General features: G+C 33.2%; 1 long non-coding RNA gene across 1 annotated transcript; it reads left to right on the forward strand.

The window, feature by feature from the left end:
- Positions 1 to 1,149: 1,149 nt before the first annotated feature.
- Positions 1,150 to 19,856, forward strand: LOC125615981. The gene is made up of 3 exons (XR_007346580.1): positions 1,150 to 1,160; positions 9,941 to 9,943; positions 19,389 to 19,856. It is a non-coding gene; the product is annotated as an uncharacterized LOC125615981 (long non-coding RNA).
- The last annotated feature ends 865 nt before the right edge of the window (positions 19,857 to 20,721 follow it).

Below are 20,721 nucleotides of genomic sequence, written 5' to 3' on the forward strand. Positions count from 1 at the left end.
TTACTGTCCTCAGCAATAATAGTGGCCCTGGTTAGCCAATGAAGATTATATGATATCTCATCTCATTTTGCACAGTTTTCATTTCACCTCTGGACAAGATATACAACTAAAAATTTCTGTGCACCTAATTCTCCTTACCACAGCAAAGGATACAGGGTTATGTATGAACACAGAACCCATGAACTCATACTGCCATTATCTTTTTAATTTACATATAAGTATACATCAATGTATATGTCATGTAGAACATAATAGTTTAAAATACACAGACTTTGTGGAATGGAATTTTCTTGCCAATTAACATATGCATTACACTCCATACTTGTCATTTTTATATGGTGGTGAGAACATCTGAAATGTATATTTTAGAGATTTTCAAGAATACTTTTTTAAATATAGTCACCATATTCAACTATGTAACTCTTAATTGTCATATCAAACTGAAATTGTTTTGTTCTATCACCAATATTTCCCCAACTTTTCCTACAACTCTAACCCTAGTAATCATCATTCTCCTCTTTGCTTCTATGGTATTGATTCTTATAAATCACACACATAAGTCAGATCATGTAATATTTTCCCATCTATCCCCACTTTGATTCACTTAATAACAATGTCCTTCCTCTCAATTCATCCATCTCATAGCAATGACAGAATGCACTTCATTGTAAGGCTAATGAGTATATGTGTGTGCATGTGAGAGTGTGTGTATGTATGTGTGTATGTGTGTGTGTGTGTGTGTATGTTACATTTTCCTTATCTATTCATCCATTGATGGACATAAGTTGATTCTGTATCTTGGCAACTGGGACCAATTCTGCTAGGGACATGATGTACAGACATCTCTTCAACATTCAAATTTAATTTCCTGTGTATATATACCCACTAGTGAGATTGCTGGATCATATGGTAGTTCTATTTTTAATTTGTTGAGGAACCTCTATGCTATTTTCCATAGTAGCTGTACTAATTTACTTTCCCACTAAAAGTGTTCAAGATTGCCTTTTCTCCCCATCCTCACCAACATCTGTTATCTTTTGTCTTTTTGATAATAAAAATCCACCAAAATTTTGATGAAAAAAATCTCCCTCCCCAGTTTATGGATAGTTATGAGGAAGTATATTTCTGTAATTTAACTCAGAGGAAAACAGAAAAGGGAGGTGAAGAAATGGAGAATTTGGCAACATCACCGACTGGCTGGATAAAGCCTAGTTTGTATTTCTCTGCTTCTGAACTTGTCATTCATACTTGTAAGAAAATTATTCTGGACACTTGAGGAATATTTTTGGGATCCACCAACTTTTTACAGATTCATTGAATATTGGAAAATGGTTGCAGAAATTTCTGTAACCTCTACTTTTTCAGACTGAATTATCTTACATATTCCATTAGTTTATTGTGTATCTCTCTTAAGCATTTGGAGCTGCTTTTAAACCTTAGAGCTATACACTTCTAAGGTACAGCCACCTGTGCTACCTATGGATATTACCTATGGATATTGATATTGTATCAGTAATTTCACTTCAGGAGGTACTTCTATAGTAGTCAACCAAAAAGAAATAACTCCTTGCTCTACTCTGTTAGATGTTTGGACTCATTCTCATATTTGCTATTAAAGTCTTGTCACAGTTCTAAAATATTTTCAGATCTCGGGTTCTTTAACATTTTAGCCTATCATTCCTTCTTCTGCTCTATACTTAACACTAATTCTTATACTAATTATAGGGGCAGAAGTAAATGTTGAACTTCAAAAAAAGAGTGTCAGGGGATATTTTTCTCAAAACAAATGTGGATGTGGCATATGGCATAAGAAAAAAATAATTGTGGTGTAGACTTTTCAGAACCCCACATAAATCTACCAATTTCCGTATTTCAAGGCCAGGCCATGAGTTCTGGAATTATCTATATGAAAATTTCATCAAGGCATCCATGAAAAATGATAGCCAATTATTAGATACAAATTTTTGCAATGTTGAACTAAGGTTTACAAAAGCACATTTTGACAAGAATTACAATTAATTACTTTCTGAATTTCAGAGTCTGGATCGATGTGTCCAAACTTAGAAAAAGTGGACCAAAGAAAGGAAAATTATAGAGAGACAAGATATTTAGACATAATGGAAGGTCTTCAAAATGGAGGTTTCCCATCCAGAACAATTTCTGGTGTGTGTCTGTGTGCCTGAGAAAGAGAGAAGCATAGAGAAAGAGAGAGATTTATAGAAAGAAGCAGAAGAAGATGAGCCAGAGAGAGAAAAAGAGGAAATATAAGTTTGGCAGCCCATTTAAGTAAATAGAAGGGGCTATATCTCAATCTTCTAGTGAACTGAACGAGGAGGAATGTCTCAGACAGTGAACCACAGTCCTTTACCCAGCATCAAAAGAGGAACAGCAGGTCTGGGGTTGTAGCTCGTGGCAGAGCGCCTGCCTAGCATGTATGAGGCACTGGGTTCAATTTTCAGCACCACATATAAATAAATGAATAAAATAAAGGTTCATCAACATATAAAAAACATTTTCAAAAATAGAGGAACAGCGATACACATTATTAGGCATTATAGTTCAGAGGGACTCAGATTTTATTTTCCTCTGAGATTAAATGCACAGAAGAGCATCTCTATGTGGAATATGGAAGAATTTCCTGATGACCTAAAGATACAAAACTCATGTATATATTTTCACTCAGAAGAGTATATGGCAAACACTACATAAAACAAATTTCAGCAATTTTCTGAGTCTTCAACTCTTTCTACCCTTCCACAATAATATGCACCTTTCAGTTAACACCTTTTGATATATATTATTTAAGCAAAAGGAAAGAGTGCAGAATACCCAGTCCTCATGTTGTGCTATACTAAACAGAGGATAGAAATAAAAATTAAAAATATGAAAAATAAATGTCAATATTCCAGAATTCTAAAAACAAGTGGGCATCTGAAATGACATCACAAGTTTATGTGATTTGCCCAGATGAAACTAAATCTAAAGAGTGACTGTGAAGATTAATATGCAGTTGGCATCATAATCTGATTTTCTACAAGATGCTGAGCAAAATTTCTATGGATGGACTTTAAAGATTTCATCATATTATCACAACCATTTTTCCCTCTCACATGCAAATAAATGCAATTAATGAATTTTTACTATTGCTGTTTTAGTCCAATTCTAACCTGTGTGGGCATAACCATAGTAAAAACTTGCTTATGATTATAAAATAAACAAAATATTCATTCATGATAGATTGTTCTGAGAGTCATGTCAAAATTCTAATATTTATAATATACCACTGGAGATGGTAGATGTCTGCTCATTAGTCCAGCCTGCAATTAGATAAATAAGTTACAACTGTCTTTCTTCAGTATTGACTTCATATTTCTGATCCAAATGCAGTATAAATGGCTTACCTTCTTGTTAGAAAATGCCTTTGTGTCAACTGTCGTCCTCTAAAATGAGTACAGGTGTGGGGGAAGTGGAATCAAGTGACTCTCCCAAGGAAATGATCTGAAAGTATATGGGTTACCTGAACAATGTTTAAAATTGTTTCTGTTACAAAGTGAGCTGTAGAAAAACTTTCAGCTGGTACAATTCTCCTACAGCCCTATCATATCTTACTTTCAAAATTTTAGAAGACTAAGATTTGCCTAAAAAAGAAAATCAGTCATCTGTTCCATCGAACATAGTTTTGGATGGCATTTCTAAGAAACTGTTAAGATTTAGAGGCATTTGGAAGCTATTGGAGAGCTACAGGCAAGTGAGAAACTGACAAGTTGAGGGGCTGGGGAGCCAATGGGAAGGAAGACAATGTAGCTCAGGTAGAAAACCCAAAAGAGCATGGTACCAGAGAGCAGGCATTCAAGATGAGGCTTACAGAGTTCTAATCCCTGCTCTGTCACCTGCTATGTCCCCTGGTGTTGGTCTTTTTCACACTCCTTAGTCATCTTCAGGTGGCATGAAAATAACTACCTCTTACACTGTTTTGTAATGAATTGTGTGATAAACATGGAGAGCATTTAAGGCTACTTGATTATCACACAAAAATGTGTAAAATATTTATTATTAATATTTAAGATAACAGGAATCAAAATCAGGCAAATGTTTATTTTTGGCTTTGCAATGCACTAGGAGTATATAGCCATACCATCAAAGTAATCTTACCAATGCCTATTTTCCCAATTTGTCTAAATAACCATATACTAGATATTTTCATTACCTGCAGCTTGAATATAAATTTTGCATATGACATGAAAATTGCACATAATGAGAAATACTCTGAAATATTCACATTTCTCTTGAGGTTCTCTACATATATGTCAATATTCAAATTGCACTTTCTGCCTTTCCATATTAAGCTGAGTGCTTTAAAAATGATTAATCATTAGCTGAGTATTTTGTTGCATAGAATTACACCATGAAACTGCAAAGTATTTCTTAAACACTGTAATCGCGAACTGTCTTGAGAAGAGATATTTAAATTTAAATTAAGTGTTGGCATTAACAGATTCTATTTCCTAAATATACCTATTGTAAATAATTTTGGGAAAGATCGGACAAGAAAAATCCAAAAAGTTTGTGTTCATGGAGTCTTCAAGGCTGTGCCTGATTTTCAGTAAGTATTTTCAAGTATATGTTAGGGGGAAAAAAATTAAAGGACAGAAGATGTAAATAAAGAAAAAAGAAGTATTTGAACTGCATACACTGAAAAAATTCCAGAAAAAAAACATGAATCATAGATCACTATTTTGAGCAATGAAAATCTCACCAAAATTGGATTAATTTGGTTAATTTGCAGAGAGTAAAAGGTTCATTTGACATCAAATTCAAAGGATAATGTTTGATTAAATTCATTTCAGGTAGTGTAAGCAAACAAAGGATTGTGAATGCAACTTACTGATAGAGGGCTTGCCCTGCAGGCATGAAGCCCTGGGTTTCATGTCCAGCAACACATACACCCTTCCCCCACCGCCAACACACACACAAACAGACACACACATTAAAAAAAATAGAAGATGAAGAAGGAGGAGAAGGAAGAAAAAGTACAACACCAATGTTGGGTTTTCTTTAAGCATATCAGTATTTAAATGCACCATAGTTATAACGAATAAAAAAGGTTGCCTATAAACACCAAGGTAATAAACATTTACAAAATTATTGAAGATTGGCTTTTCATTTTTTGGTGTCAGGTGCTGGAAATTGAATTGAGGGCCTTGCTGGCTTTTATATTTGTACGATGAATCTTTCTCTAATAAGTTGTACAGAGTGTGAAAATTATAAACATTTATTTAATGAAGATACTATTAACTTGGTAGTTGCATAGTAACATTCATTAAGACATCCACTAGGTGTTGATAACTCATTTTCAATGTGTATATTGTATACATGAGTATAAACTTAAAACTGCAAACATGTATTATCCCAAAAAAGACTACCATCCTTTCCCTTCATCTCATTTCTGTCACCTAAAAAAATGTACTTTGTTCCAGGCTGCTTGTTAACACATTTGACAGTGTTCTTTCCCATCTCATCCTGTCACCCTCTTGAGTAACTGCAACAGGCTGGTGTACAATCCTCTCAACTTCCTAGACACTCAAATTCTTTTTATACTCACCCAAAATAAATTGTTCTTCAATTTATATAAGCCATCCATGCCTGTGATTTCTTGGACCTTATTACCAACTACATTTGCTCTATGTCCATAATAATTAATTCACACATCTATTGTATTCATTTTGTGTGAAAAATACCACTTTGAAAGTTCTATCACAAAATAATTTGCACTCTCTCAGATGAATTATTTTAAACATGACCAAATATTGTGTAATCTCTGTTTTTTAAAGAAAAAAAACTTACAAAATCATCTTATGTAATTTTCAAAATTCCATGCAGAAACTACATATTATGCCCATCTATGCCCATCACAACCATTTCCAACTTTACAAATGTGTTCCTTTGGGCTATGTGCAATGAAAACTTAAGAAATGACCCTGAACACAACAGCCAAATACTCTCTCCATGGTTTTTATAATGCAACACCATTAAGGCTTATTTTTTTGCTCTCAGGCAGTTTTTTCTTACTCCTTTATGTAAACTAAACTGATCATTAAATGATGCAGGTCTTGATGTTCTAACCTAGGTACTCTTTTTTCTTTTCTTTTCTTTTTTTCTCATGTGTTATGAGATCTTTTAGGGATCTTTTTACTTGCCACAATCTGCATCATCCCCACAGTTTTATTGAATTTACTGATAGACATTTAAAATTAATATGTTTATCATGAATATTTGTTAAGGAGACTTTCTCCTGGTCAACGCCATGTGAGTCCTTGGACTGATGGTCAGGTGCCCTACACAGGTGCACTACTTTTCTGGTACTTGTGCACACACCTTAGGCATTGGAGGTTTTGTTTGTTTGACATTCTGTACCCTGCCCTACTGCTATACATGTTATATTGATAAAATGTAACATGTTTGTTTAAACTTATATTGATTTTTAAATCAACACTGATTTTGAACAGAGCTGCCCTCTCAAGCTTCAACTTAATTTATATTGATTTTGTTTGACTTTGTGATGTACAGCAACCTCTATGCTTCCTGTTACAGACTAAAGACAAAATGTCTTCAATATGATATTGTAATTTATAATGAAATTACAAATAATTTTTACTTCCCAAATTAATTCTTACCATTATGTAAAATTATATTTCAGATAATTTCAAAATATATATAAGTGTTTTTATTCCATTATGGCTGTTGTACTTCAATAAGGAGCCTGGCAGTCTGGCATTTAAAAGAAATAGGGGCTACACACTAATCCTAAGAAATTATAGGATAAATTTAAACCTTAAAAGAAATATGTTTTTGGAAATATCATTTTTGAAGAGCCAATTCCTAATTGAAAAATTTAAAAGTATCATGTAAAACATATGTCTTCACTATCCATGCACTTAAAAAATCCATATCCAGTTTTATAAACAGTTTTGCATCTACTGCTTAACATTCCCAGAACTACCTGTATGAAGAGATGAACCAAGGATATGTTGCTGTTGAAAATAATAATTATATCATTTCAATACATATTATTTACAAAATACTTGCTACATGTGAGATAATTTGTTATTTCTAGAATGATTAGTTAAATTAAAATGAGTTTACAGTTCAAACTCTAAAAGATTAAGTCTGCAACAGAACTTGAATGATGCAGCCAGGGTCGTAAAAAGAGTACCAGTAAAGTGCAGTGTTCAGCAGCCACAAGGAGAATGCTATAAAAGGGAATAATCCCATTTCAATAGGATAATTATGTTTCTTTCACTATTGAGTTCTAAGAGTTTCTTACAAATTTTCTAGAGTAACCCTTGCAAATTTTGTGGTTTCAAAATAGTTTCTTCTATGATGTAGGTGGTTCTCAGTATATTAATTGTTTTCTGTGCAGTAATGTTATAGTTTGATGTTACCCTTTTGACTATTTTTGCTTTCCTTTGTTTATACTTTTGATGTCATATCCAAGAAATTGTTCCCAAGAGCAATATATCACAAAGTCATTTCCATGTTTTCCAACAGGTTTATGAAAAGAGACTTGACATTATGGATCCTCATGAAAATGCAAATCAAGGCCACAATGATATATTACCTCACACATGTTAGAATAGTTACAACAATAATACAAGGCAATATGTACTGATCATAATGTGAAAAATAGAAACCACTGTACACTGTCTGTGGGAATTTTATAATATAGTGAGCTGCTATGAGAAAAATCATAGAGGTTTCTCAAACAAATAAAAATGGAACTACCTTATGGTTCAGCAGCACCACTGTGTACAATTTTCCAAGTTAAGATCATAAAGAAAAATTGTCACTCTCATGTCGATTGCACCACTATTCACAATTTCCAAGATGCAGAAACAATAAATGTGCATTGATAAATTAATACTTGAAGGAAAAGTAACATATATATACAAAGAAATATTATTCAGTAATAACAAAGAAAAAATTATTCCTTCAGCAGCTCAAATACCAAAATTTGAACAATGCAGAGAAGGTTACCATAGTGTGTCTAGGAATAATACACATATTTGTGGAGCGTTCTATATTTTTAGACTATTAGTGAAGAGGGGGAGAGAGGAGGGGAGGCTAAGGGGACACAGTGGGGAGGGAAATTGATGAAATTATGTTATATGCATTTATGGATATGCTACAATTGAACCCACTAATCTATACAGTTACTATGCACCAACCTTACAAAAATGAAGAAAATCTTGCCATATACAACAACATGGATGAAACCTGAATATATTATTTAAATAAACTAAGCCTTCCACAGGACAAATACTGCATGGTCTCCTAGATGAGATATCTAATACAGTCAAACTCACAGAAGCAGTTAGTATAATGGTGGTTGTAAGGAGCTAGAGGGAAAGGGACAAGGAAAGATTAGAGACTTACTAATCAATGGGTATATTGTCAGTTATGCAAGATAACAAATTCTAGAGATCTATAGTACAATATCGTGTTTATAGTTAATACCATATAACATTCAAAAATATGTTAACGACAGTGGACATTATATTATTAACCATAGTAAAAATGTTTAGAAGAAGATAGGAATGGTTAGCTCTATTCTGTACTGTTAAGAAGTGCAGAAGCAGAAGATTTTGCAAAGTCCCTTTGAAATGTATGATGAAGAAACAATTGTTAGTTTGGCAAGAGACAAGTCAAGGAAAACAGGTCAGACTGGTGGTGTGAATGGCAAGGTAATAACTTATTTTAATAAACTCTGTCGATGAAGAACACTCCATGTATTTCTTGTAGTGATATAAAGGCTACTTTGGACATTATTCCCACTATGCTGCATACAGCTACACCAAGACTGGTAGCAAACTAGAGTTCAGTAACAAAATCTTGCCATGTTATAATTTTTAATTATAGAAAAAAGAGATCAAAATAATTCTTTTTTATTATCACTAGCATTGTGATGGCAGCAAATATTTTTAATGAGGACCTGTATTAACCAAGTACCTTTAACTCCATTTTAATTTAATAACTATTACAAAAATTTACCATAGTTAATGATATGCTTACTTTATGAACAATGAAACTAAATCTTTGCATAGTTACAGAGTATACATTTGAATTAAAATCTGTCTAATCTAATTCTAAGATGAACTTTATTCCACTAAATACACTGCATTCCCTTTAGGTCTTAACTATTTATAGATAGTATATTAAGTATTTCAAAGTTATTATATTACTATTTCATGAAGCACAAAGCTCCTGTAATATCCAACATCTTTCTTTGATAAATGCTCTAGAGATTTCTAATGCTACTAGGATAATGGAGGTACATTTTTGATAACTGAAGAAATGAGAAAGATATAAGAGGCAATCTTATTGTTTGAGTTAATTACCAAGCAACTTTGAATAAAATTTATGTAGAAGTCCAAAATCAAGACAAGAAAGAATCACATATTTAGTTGTGTGCAGTGGGGCACACTTGTAGTCCCAGTGACTTAGAAGCCTGAATCAGGAGGATTTCAAGTTCAAGGCTAGTCTTAAATATTTAGCAAGATCCTTCGAAAGAAGGAAGGAAGAGAGGGAGGGAGGGACGGAGGGAGGGGATATAGCTCATGGTAGACTGCCCCTGCATTAAATCACCAGTATACCCACACACAATTACACATTTAGAATTTTTTATTAGCAAGAAAATATTTTGTACTTTTAAGAGTTAGGGCATGTCATTGAGAAAAATACCTGTGATTCCATTTTGTTTTCCTCATTGCATATTTACTTCCATAAATGTTCAAATTTGGAGTCCAGTTGTTTTTATAGAAGTAGCATTTAAAAATGTTTGGGGATCTGGGGGTTTAGCTCAGTGATAGAGCACTTGCCTAGCATGTATGAGGTCATGGGTTGAATTCCCATTACTGCAAAAACAGGAGGGAAGGAAGGAAAGAAAGTATCCTCAAAGTTCATCAATTCTAGTCTTTCTACCCTTAACTAAAGACGTCATCTTCAATCTACTTTTAAAAAGGTTTCTATGAGGTAAAGTGCTGTACTCTTAAGGCAGATACTATGAATCATTCAGGAATCAGAGTTTTTCCTGTGCTTTTTGCCTCTGTAACTTCATTTTTTTGCCATTTCAATTATGAGTACATTCACATTTAGAATAAAGATCCTAGCTCATAAGGATTGTATTGCTGCAATACAATATCTTTAAAAAGTGGTTCCTGGGATAGAATAAAGAACTGGAGAAACTGAACTTACATAGCAAAAAGATGAAATCAGGAATGAAATTAAATCAATTTAATATAATTTCAAACATCATAATTTGAAATACCATGTGATGTTTTGACATATGAATACATTATATATTGTTACAATCCAGACAAACACATCTGTCACCTCAAATATTTGCCATTTCTTTTTGGTGAAAATGTTACCATTTCTTTTACCTTTCTAGAAATACAGAGCACCTGATCATCTTTTGTCATCCTACTGGGCAACAGAACACCAGAATTTTTTTTCTCTTCTCTAACTGTAATCTTATATCCTTTTGAACATATGAATTAGAATAATAGTAATGCAATCCACTACTGTCATGTATGTAAAAAATAAATATTTTTTTAAATAATAAAAAAGGAATATCAGCCAGATTAGATGATGTATTAATTAGGATTCACCAGAGGAATGAGATCAATAGAAAGTACATATAATTATAACACGGAGATTATTAGTTGGCTTACAGGATCATAGGATTGGTAGCTCCACGACAACTGACCATAGGCTGGAGGGCAGGGGAAACCAGTAGCCACTCAGTTCAAGAAGCTGGAAGCCTCTTAACAACAGGAACCAATTATCCTCCCACTTCAGAATGTGAGCAGAGGGAGCCCCCTGTACACTCCCTGTTCCAAGCCCTCATTCAAAGGCTGCGGAGTCTGACCTCCACAGCTGAGGTCAAGAAAAACAAAACAGAAACAGAAACAGAACAACCCCCCCACCCCCAATCAAGAAGACCCTGTGTGAACCTGCTGTTGGTGCTAAGGTGCTAGAATCTATGGCGCCTTCACATTAGCGCGCATGCTCATGGGCAGCGCGCATGCCCCTTGAATCCATTCGGGTGCTCAGTCTATTGGATGGTGCCATCCTCAATCAGGGTGGTCCGCCCTTCACAGTGCGGTGACATACGCATCAGTCTTCTCTGGAAACACCCTGAGGGACGCCCAGATATAGGGACTGCAAATTTAGTACACATCTCTCAGTCCAGTCTGATTGACAATCAAGACTAATAATCACAGAGTAAGTGATACTAAAATATTTTAATTATAGAAGTTATTATTTTTCTATTTTACATATATTCTCAGTATCTATCCTGAATGATAGCTTGCTGCCATCTATGAATATGTGTTTTACCCCTAATAACCTTGCATTTTTCATAGATTACAAATTATAGTAAACAGTAAAAATATTTAATAGTAATCCTATGATGATTTTTTTTCATAATTTTAATGGTTAAAATAATTATCAAATCTTTATTGTAACCAGTGTTTAAAATTTCTCCATTATAAAATTATGAAGTATTTTGGATTAAATAATCGTGTATACTAAATGATTAATTAAGTAATTGTTTATATTTACTCCACAGAAAAATCATTGACTGTTTATGAAAGTATTTTGAAAAATAAATACTGTAGCAATCCCTGGAAATGGATATTAAATTGGAGAATATATAAATATACAAAGGTATATTTGTGTGAAATATATTTTCAATAAAAAATGTTGATAATATTTTTCTGCTTGGATTTGTATAGTCAATGCATTTATTTAGTATCAGACCCCAGAGTTTCTGTACTAATATTGAGTCCAATCTCTTTACAGAGATTGTCATAATAAAACAAAATGAGAAATTACTTAAAATGTTGAAATAGTCAAAATAGATTACATTTAAATGATTTAGTCTATAGTTATCTTAAATTTAACAATTCTTATATACCACAAAATGGAATTCATTATATTTTACAGATATTAAATTGCATATATGTCCATTTTTCAGTCAACTCATTCCTCACAAACATTGTCCATCACTTGCGTTGGAGATCTAACATTTGTTACATATTTTTGTGAGTTCTACCTAAGGTTTTGTTTTGTTTTGTTTCTTATGAAAATAGAAAGCAGCTGTTAATAGTCCTTTTGGTTCCTTTCTTTCCTTTGTACCTTGACAGATAAAATTGTGCATATTTACCACGTACAATATGATTTTTTGAAATATATCTGCATTGTGAAATGACCACATCGGGAAAATTGGCATATACATTACATCAGTCAGTTTTCACTTGTGTTGTGAAAACATTAACATTCACTCTCCTAGCACATTTCAATAGTACAATGTATCATTACCTAGAGCCACCATATACAATAGATCTCTGGAACTTATTTCTCTGGACTGAAATCTTGTTTCCTTTGACCAACATTTATCAACTCCATGCCATCAACACCCACTCCACTCCATTCCCTACCTCTGGAGATGAACAATTTCTGACTTCATAAATGAAGGAGATCATGCAGTATTTATTATCTTAACATTGGTTGGACATATTATATACTCTTTTGTACTGCTAAATTTTTATTCCCTGAACCCTAGTTGGAATCTCCTATTTAAGACTAGACACTGTCTAATTTCTCTTTTTATTCCAAATGTTAGTTTGTCAATAATGAATGTCTTACACATTCTTGCAGGATAAATGGCATAAATCTTTATCATTTTGTATATTTATTTATATGCAATGATTAAAGACAAAAGATATGGTGTTAAGAAATAGATGGCCCAATAATAAACATAAATCAAAAGTAATTAAGGTAGATCTTAAATTATGTCTTATTTGGGAGTGTATAATTAGGAAAGGCAAAGTATATCAGTGCATGGCAACAATTTTTACCCAAGAATTATAGGAAAGATTTGTGGTTGTTGTTGTTGTTGTTTTGTTATTGTTGTTGTTGTTTTCCAGAAGCACCACACTTTAAGTAGTAAGCTTGTGATTTTAGGGCTAGTTTCCTATTCTCTGGCATATTTCACAAGTTAACTTGAAAAAAATTGTATTGTACTGATTATAAAATATTTTGGAACTTTCACCTTTATTCATAAGGTCATACCTGAATATATTTAATTAAATGTGTGTGATTATGCTTAATAATATGTATCTGATTACTGAATGAATGCTTATTCGTTGAAGAGTCAGAAATTGGTGTGTGTGGAGCCTTAATTTAAGAAAACAGAAACACTGTTAAGTATTTGAAAGAAAGAGACTTAACACAGAGGCTAAGAGGCTGACTAATTAATTGGAAGGGCAGAATGAGCAAAGGAAAAATTAAAATTCCTCTGGAACAGACTGTAGTACTCTCTAATATGATAAAACATGATGTAATGAAAAATCTCAGAAACTATTAGAAAAAAATATTTGTCACTTGCCAAATTCTGTATTTGTTCGCCATTGTCTCTTGAACGCTAAAAGCATTTATTTCTTATCATATTTTTATTTCTTGAAAAATTATACTGTACCTATTTTGGAGTACAAAGTAATATAACAATTTTTTGAACAATGTGAAATGGCCAAATCATGTCAATCTACTCATCCATCACCTCAAACAATTGACTTCTACCGTGATGAAGGTATTTGACATGTACCCTCCTAGTAACATCAAAATATTGAACAGCATAGTGATTACAATTAATAACTGATATTTAATATCCTGAAAAGAATAGCCCTAATTAAAAAAAGCTGCTTGCTTTTCCAGTTGTAGTGCAACATGCGTACTAGCCATTTGGGTTCTATAATGCTCTAATAGCAATATTGATAGCAATTAATAACATAACAAAAGAACTGTTAATATTATATTAACAGTTCAGTGGGATTAGGGCTGTTTTTATTTTTAAGCTGGTTTATTCTTTCAAAAACTAATCCTTCTAAATAAAGTCTAAATAAGGTAGGCACATAAATTCAGGGTGAAAAACAAATCTGCAAACATCCCTTTATACCAGTTCTACTCCTATTTCCTAAGAAGTATTACCTGTACTTATATCTAGTCCAAAGATATATTGAATCTTAAAATAAAGAAAACCAGCCTTAGAAGATGCATTCTCCCAGGCAGTGGGATTACTATGTCTTTCATAAGTAATTTGACATTTCTCAGTGCTCAACGGGATTAAGCATACATGATTAAGAATATGAATCTCTTAGGTATAATACCATTTCCCAATTATCCTTTGTTTCAAAGAACCCCACCGTCAGAAACATGTCTTGAGATAACTAACATTGAGCTTGGCATTCAGTTATTCCATGGATAGTTATACTGACATTCCTGTGGGCAAATGAAGGAATTCATTTCCGTCAGAACTTATTCCAAGGCAGAGAAAGCACAGCCTTGGCCATGATACAAGGAACTCATATCCAGGTAAACAGCTTATCCTTAGTGTTCTGATTGTTGTCAGATGTTGTGCTCAACTGCAGTGGCAGCCAGGTCAGCCTTTGAAAGTAGTTAAACCATATGTGACTCTCATCTAAGCCATATTTTACATGGACCCATGCACATTCTTTGTGGATTGCCATTATAACAAAAACAGAAACCACACAAACAAACAAACCAACAAAAATCCTTTAAATATTTGTCACTGGCTTGATTATCTGTACAGCATAGTAAATAAAACAAAGCAAAAAGTTTAAAGTCCTATTAGGTAGCAACCACAAGATTTATATTATTATAATAATCAGTAGTATGAATAGAGCCCAAATGCCTACTGAGCATGTAGCACTACAACTGGAAAAGCAAGCATGTTTTGTTTATTAGGGCTATTCTTTTCGGGATATTAAAAATAAAGAGGCCCATTATTATCTGGTTTCTATCAGAAGTCAGATGAAAAGAGGTCAATAAGTAAAGAGTTTAAAGATCGCTAAACTAACTTTCCTAGGTCATAATGGGCCAAGATGTCTGAAATAAACACAAAATAAAAATGAATAAATAAAACTTTGGGAATATTTCTTTAACATTTACCCCTGTGTAAGAGAGAATTATGAGTCAGGATATTGCCTTTTTAAATTCCCATAGGAAAGCATTGAAGCAAACACACATTTTCTGTAGAAGAGAGTCAATTTGATGAGAGTTAAATCTGTTTGTCCTGGAAGCTCATTTCCTTTATCACTATTAGAGGCTTAACAGATACTGAATCAGCCTGCAGACAGGAAAGATATTTAACTGATACAGGCAGATTTGTCAGGTCATATGCCCTCTCTTCCTTCAGATCAACCCACACATGTGGAATGTGGTAGGGGAAGGCATTCACCATATACCTTGGAATGTTACTGACAGGCAGGCCATCCTGCCAGCTGAGATAGGTCCATTTTCTGGAAACTTGAACATAGGGTGCACAGACCAACTTGTCTTGTAAAGTAGTAGGAGTCTATGGTACCCAGTGGTCTTTTTAGCTAGGTTTCTTATAGTTATTTCTCCAATTTCCACATTATACATGTTAGTAGTGTGGTCCCCTAATTCATTGCACAATGTGGTAAACAGATCCATAGTTCTGTTTTAGTAAAATGATCATTTCAAACTTCCCTCCCCAGGACATAGTTTCCTTCCTATTTTATTAGCATCTCAGGAGATTCCCCTTGGCTAGTCTCCTACATATGGTAAATTCGGTAATTGCACCAAAAAATAAGGGGTTGTTGATTTCAGCAATTGTGTTTTGATCAATTGCCAAGCAATTAACAAGATAATGTGAATAGATACACATTAACACTGGCATAAGTTTGTATGTCATTATTCTTACTGGAGACATCGTTTAACCCATATGGATGGTTTATAATTTAGGTCTTGGCACTTACTCTGTAAAGACTTCATGTAACTAGCTTACATTTTCCTCATTTGAATATTGGACTTGCTTTCCCATTATGGATCAATATTCTTAGCATGTAGGAGCTCAACACTGGAGCAACTAGAGTTGCTACTAGAATGTGTAAAATACCAGAAAGTAGATTGTGACATCTTTGAGTTTTGGGTTTATAATATAGAGCATGGTGATATCTAAGACATGGTAAGCACAAGGTAAAGTTTATAACTGAATGAATAAAATTATCTTTGCAAGCTTTTTTCAGTTTAAACTTCTTTATTATTATTTATTCATTTTATATATGCATAAGAGGAATGTATTTTGACATATTGTACAAAAATTGAGTGTAGTTTATTCTAATTAGTATCTCATTTTTTTGGTTACATGTGATGTGGAGTTTCACTGGTCATATATCCATACTCCCATGTTCATATATGAATACATAACCAATAAGTTTTACTTTTAAAATTTGTTACGTTTTGAGAATTTATAAAGAACAAATTGAATTACAGGTGCACAGAGGACTAAGATGATTAAAGAGTCATATTAATTATTTTAACCTAAGAGCATTTATAAACTTGAAAACATGTCTGAGTGACATGCCATAATAAGGTTCACTTAATGAACAACATTTGTGGAGACTAAAAATAAATTTTAATCAATGGTGTTATACTCATTTTTAAGCTTTCAGTTTTAAATTGCTTAAATTATGATTTTTGAGAAAATTTCAAAGAAATAATCAGTACATCACAGAAGTAGCATACAGTGTATGTGTACTTGGGAATAGGAAAATCTTAATTCAAGTATTTGGTCATGTATATTAATGTGTATGGCTTTAGGCAAATAGCTTAAGTTTATGAATAATCAGTTTTTCCTTTTGTAATATGAAAATATCAATGTACAGCTATTTTCTCAAAGAATTTTTAAGAAGATGTAAGGCATGCATATGAAACTGTTAGCATAACACATAAAATGCAGATGGTCTGATAAATATAGGATATTATTACTAAATAAATTCTGTAACAATACATTAACAACTTTCTGGTAAATATACATATTCAAAGGATGACATCAGAATTTTATCTTTCAAAAATAATCTTACTGAAAACAATGTTTTCAAAGTAACTACTAATTTTTTCTTTTATTTTTCCTAGAAAACAACAGGAGAACATGTATTAGGTTGCACACACTTTAAAAAATTGAAATAAAAATGAGTAAAGAGAAGTAGTATTTATAACGTCACAACATCTATAAGCATATATTTCAATGAAAAGCTGCAAACTAACTCACCACATATAAAAACAGTTAAAGCTTGTATAATGTCATCAGAATGAGAAGTGTAAATTCTTTAAAAATATGTAGAATGTAAAATACTCTTAAATCTTGTGAATTAAAATAGAAAAAGTCCAATATAACATTTTATAAACAACTCATCCCAAAACATATGTATGTATATGTGCATATACATGTTAGAGTTATTACAGTATTTCCAATGCTTTCTCTCTCTCTCGTGTGCATGTGCGCACACACATACACACACAGAGTGAAAAGAGATTTGTAAACTTTATAATAATTATAGAAAGCTATATGTATAGATTTGAATTAGTGATTGTTTTTCTTCTGATTTTTATCTTTCCATATTAAAAAGGTTGTTGGTTTGTAATTCCATAAGATACAGGCACCATAATAAGTCATTATCAACATAATGTGAAAATTACTATTTGTGTACAAATATATTCAGTGCATACTAGAGAAATTCATTAGTCATACTGAAAAAAACTACAACTATCTCACTAGTTTCATGAAAAATAATACATTAATTTGCAGTCTACATCAACCAATCAATAAAAATGTGTTTGAATGAAAATATAAATGCAATTTATCTTTATAAAATAATGATGTATGTGTGAACATAAATGATTTTTCTCTAATGCCAGTAAGATTTTCTCTTGAGATTCACCTATATTCAATATTGTTCTATTGTTTTGTTATTATTGTCTAATCCAAAATCCAAGTCCAGTTGTCATTTCTCCACCTCCAAACTAATGCATGTACACTGTAACAAAGGATTTACACATAGAACTTATTCAATTATCTGATATAACATTTTATACTCTGATATAATTTTTTATACATTGTTCACTATTTAAACACATAAGATTAGTTTCTCTATGGATTCAATACAAAGCATACATTGAAATGGTCCAGAGTGCTACAAAGACTATCACATTGCAAATTAAAATCAGATAATATTTTCCATAAAAAGCATCAAATCAGTTGACAAAACAAAAACAAAAACTAACATGCTCATTAGCTTCTACTTTTAGAAATCAAACATTTCAGGATTTTCTTTTTTTTTTTTTGAAGTATTTATTTTTTAGTTGGACACAATATTTTTATTTATTTATCTTTATGTGGTGCCTGAGGATTGAACCCAGGGCCTCGCATGTGCTAGCCGAGCGCTATACCACTGAGCCACAACCCCAGTCCCAGGATTTTCTTATTTATAATACATTAATATCCACATTGTATATTCCACTACCCAAATTTTGTACAAACTTAGTATTTGCTTTTGGTGTAATTTAATTATTTAATTTTATCTATGTATGCATTTAGAAGCAAACATTAAACAATTTCAGATCAGTAAAATGAGAATAGATTTTAAAACTTTACAAATTGAAAATGGTTAAGATTATTATATGTATGTGTATCTATAGAATCATGTGTATTTCATACTAACGCAGAATTAAAAGAGATACAGAAATGTCCGTGAATAAATTATATTATATTTGGAATGATGAAAGAGGAATAAAAAATGTTTTGTAGAATCATGATGGCATTTCAAAGAGAGAAAATGAAGAGAAATAATGTACAAAAACACTTATAGTGAACAGTGATTGTCATAGATCCAAAAAAAGAATTTAGATTAAATACAGTGAACTACAAATCTAATATCTTTGAGGCAGATAAATTGAGTAGCATAAGTGTGTTTTTTTTTTTTTAAACTTGACATGATGTTTGTAAAGTTTAAATAACATGCAGTATGGTAAGAGTTCACTATATGAAAGTGTACTGGAAAAAATGATTAAGTTTCAAAATTTTCAGCAAGATAGAAGGACTTTGTCAATATAGCAGCAGACACTTACTTGGAGGCTTAAAAAGGTAAACAAAAGACTATAATAACTAAACACCATTAATTAGAAATTCTGATAAAATAGAAGAAATTCTGGCAACACAGGTCTAGGAGAAGTTTGAGTTCACAACTTGTTATTCATAGTTACTGCCTTGGGTAACCCTGCAGAGCAGAAGCCTGAGTTGGAAAACCAGCTGACACTGGAAGTACTGACCAAGGTACATTGACCAGATCAATTTGATGTTTCCCTAGCACGATGAGTGTAAGGACAGATTTTTTTTTCTTACCCACTTGAGAGTACTGATTTGTGATGCCACTTATTTCATATTCTAAATTCATTTATGCCTTTGAATTTATTTCTAGGCAACATATTTGTTCTGTTGCTTATAGTGAAGGACCTCAAGACCCCAGGCCCAACATTAGGAAAACTAACCCCTGTGCCCTGAAGCTGCAAGATGTTCCCTTACACAACCCCCATGTCAAAACCCCACCAGCTGCAGGTAGCACTTCAAGTCTCGCACAATGTTACCACAAGATGTTCCATAGAGATAACCCCGGAAGGGCCAAACTTAAGCAAACATGGTAAAAACAGGAACTAAAAGGACAGGGTGCAATTTTATGGTTTTTCCGAGAACATAAAGTGGAAAAACAAGTTTGCCCCCCGGGTGACCAAGAGGCTGGATTCAGAGGAACCAATAGAATAGCTGTTGCTGGGCTAAGCTAGAAACTAACCCCCTGCTCCCTATAAAAGATCTGTACCCCAAAGCCCGGTGTGCCAGTTCACCTAAGCTCCGGCTGAGGTGTTGCTGAGCACCCGCAGGCGCCTGTGTATCAATAAACTTGCCTCTTGCTTTTGCAGCCAGTGTCTCTCTCGCGTGGTCCTTTCCGGGTTTGGGATCTGTGGATCTTTCATTTTGGAGGTCCCACCAAGATACCCGATCCCAGTTCCGATCCAGATCCCTGTCCGGNTCTTAATGAATGTTACTATGCAACTACCAAGTTAATAGTATCTTCATTAAATAAATGTTTATAATTTTCACACTCTGTACAACTTATTAGAGAAAGATTCATCGTACAAATATAAAAGCCAGCAAGGCCCTCAATTCAATTTCCAGCACCTGACACCAAAAAATGAAAAGCCAATCTTCAATAATTTTGTAAATGTTTATTACCTTGGTGTTTATAGGCAACCTTTTTTATTCGTTATAACTATGGTGCATTTAAATACTGATATGCTTAAAGAAAACCCAACATTGGTGTTGTACTTTTTCTTCCTTCTCCTCCTTCTTCATCTTCTATTTTTTTTAATGTGTGTGTCTGTTTGTGTGTGTGTTGGCGGTGGGGGAAGGGTGTATGTGTTGCTGGACATGAAACCCAGGGCTTCATGCCTGCAGGGCAAGCCCTCTATCAGTAAGTTGCATTCACAATCCTTTGTTTGCTTACACTACCTGAAATGAATTTAATCAAACATTATGCCTTTGAATTTATTTCTAGGCAACATATTTGTTCTGTTGCTTATAGTGAAGGACCTCAAGACCCCAGGCCCAACATTAGGAAAACTAACCCCTGTGCCCTGAAGCTGCAAGATGTTCCCTTACACAACCCCCATGTCAAAACCCCACCAGCTGCAGGTAGCACTTCAAGTCTCGCACAATGTTACCACAAGATGTTCCATAGAGATAACCCCGGAAGGGCCAAACTTAAGCAAACATGGTAAAAACAG

The sequence above is a fragment of the Marmota marmota genome, unplaced genomic scaffold (assembly GCF_001458135.2).
Source record: "Marmota marmota marmota unplaced genomic scaffold, marMar, whole genome shotgun sequence".
NCBI classification, from domain to species: Eukaryota; Metazoa; Chordata; class Mammalia; order Rodentia; family Sciuridae; genus Marmota; species Marmota marmota.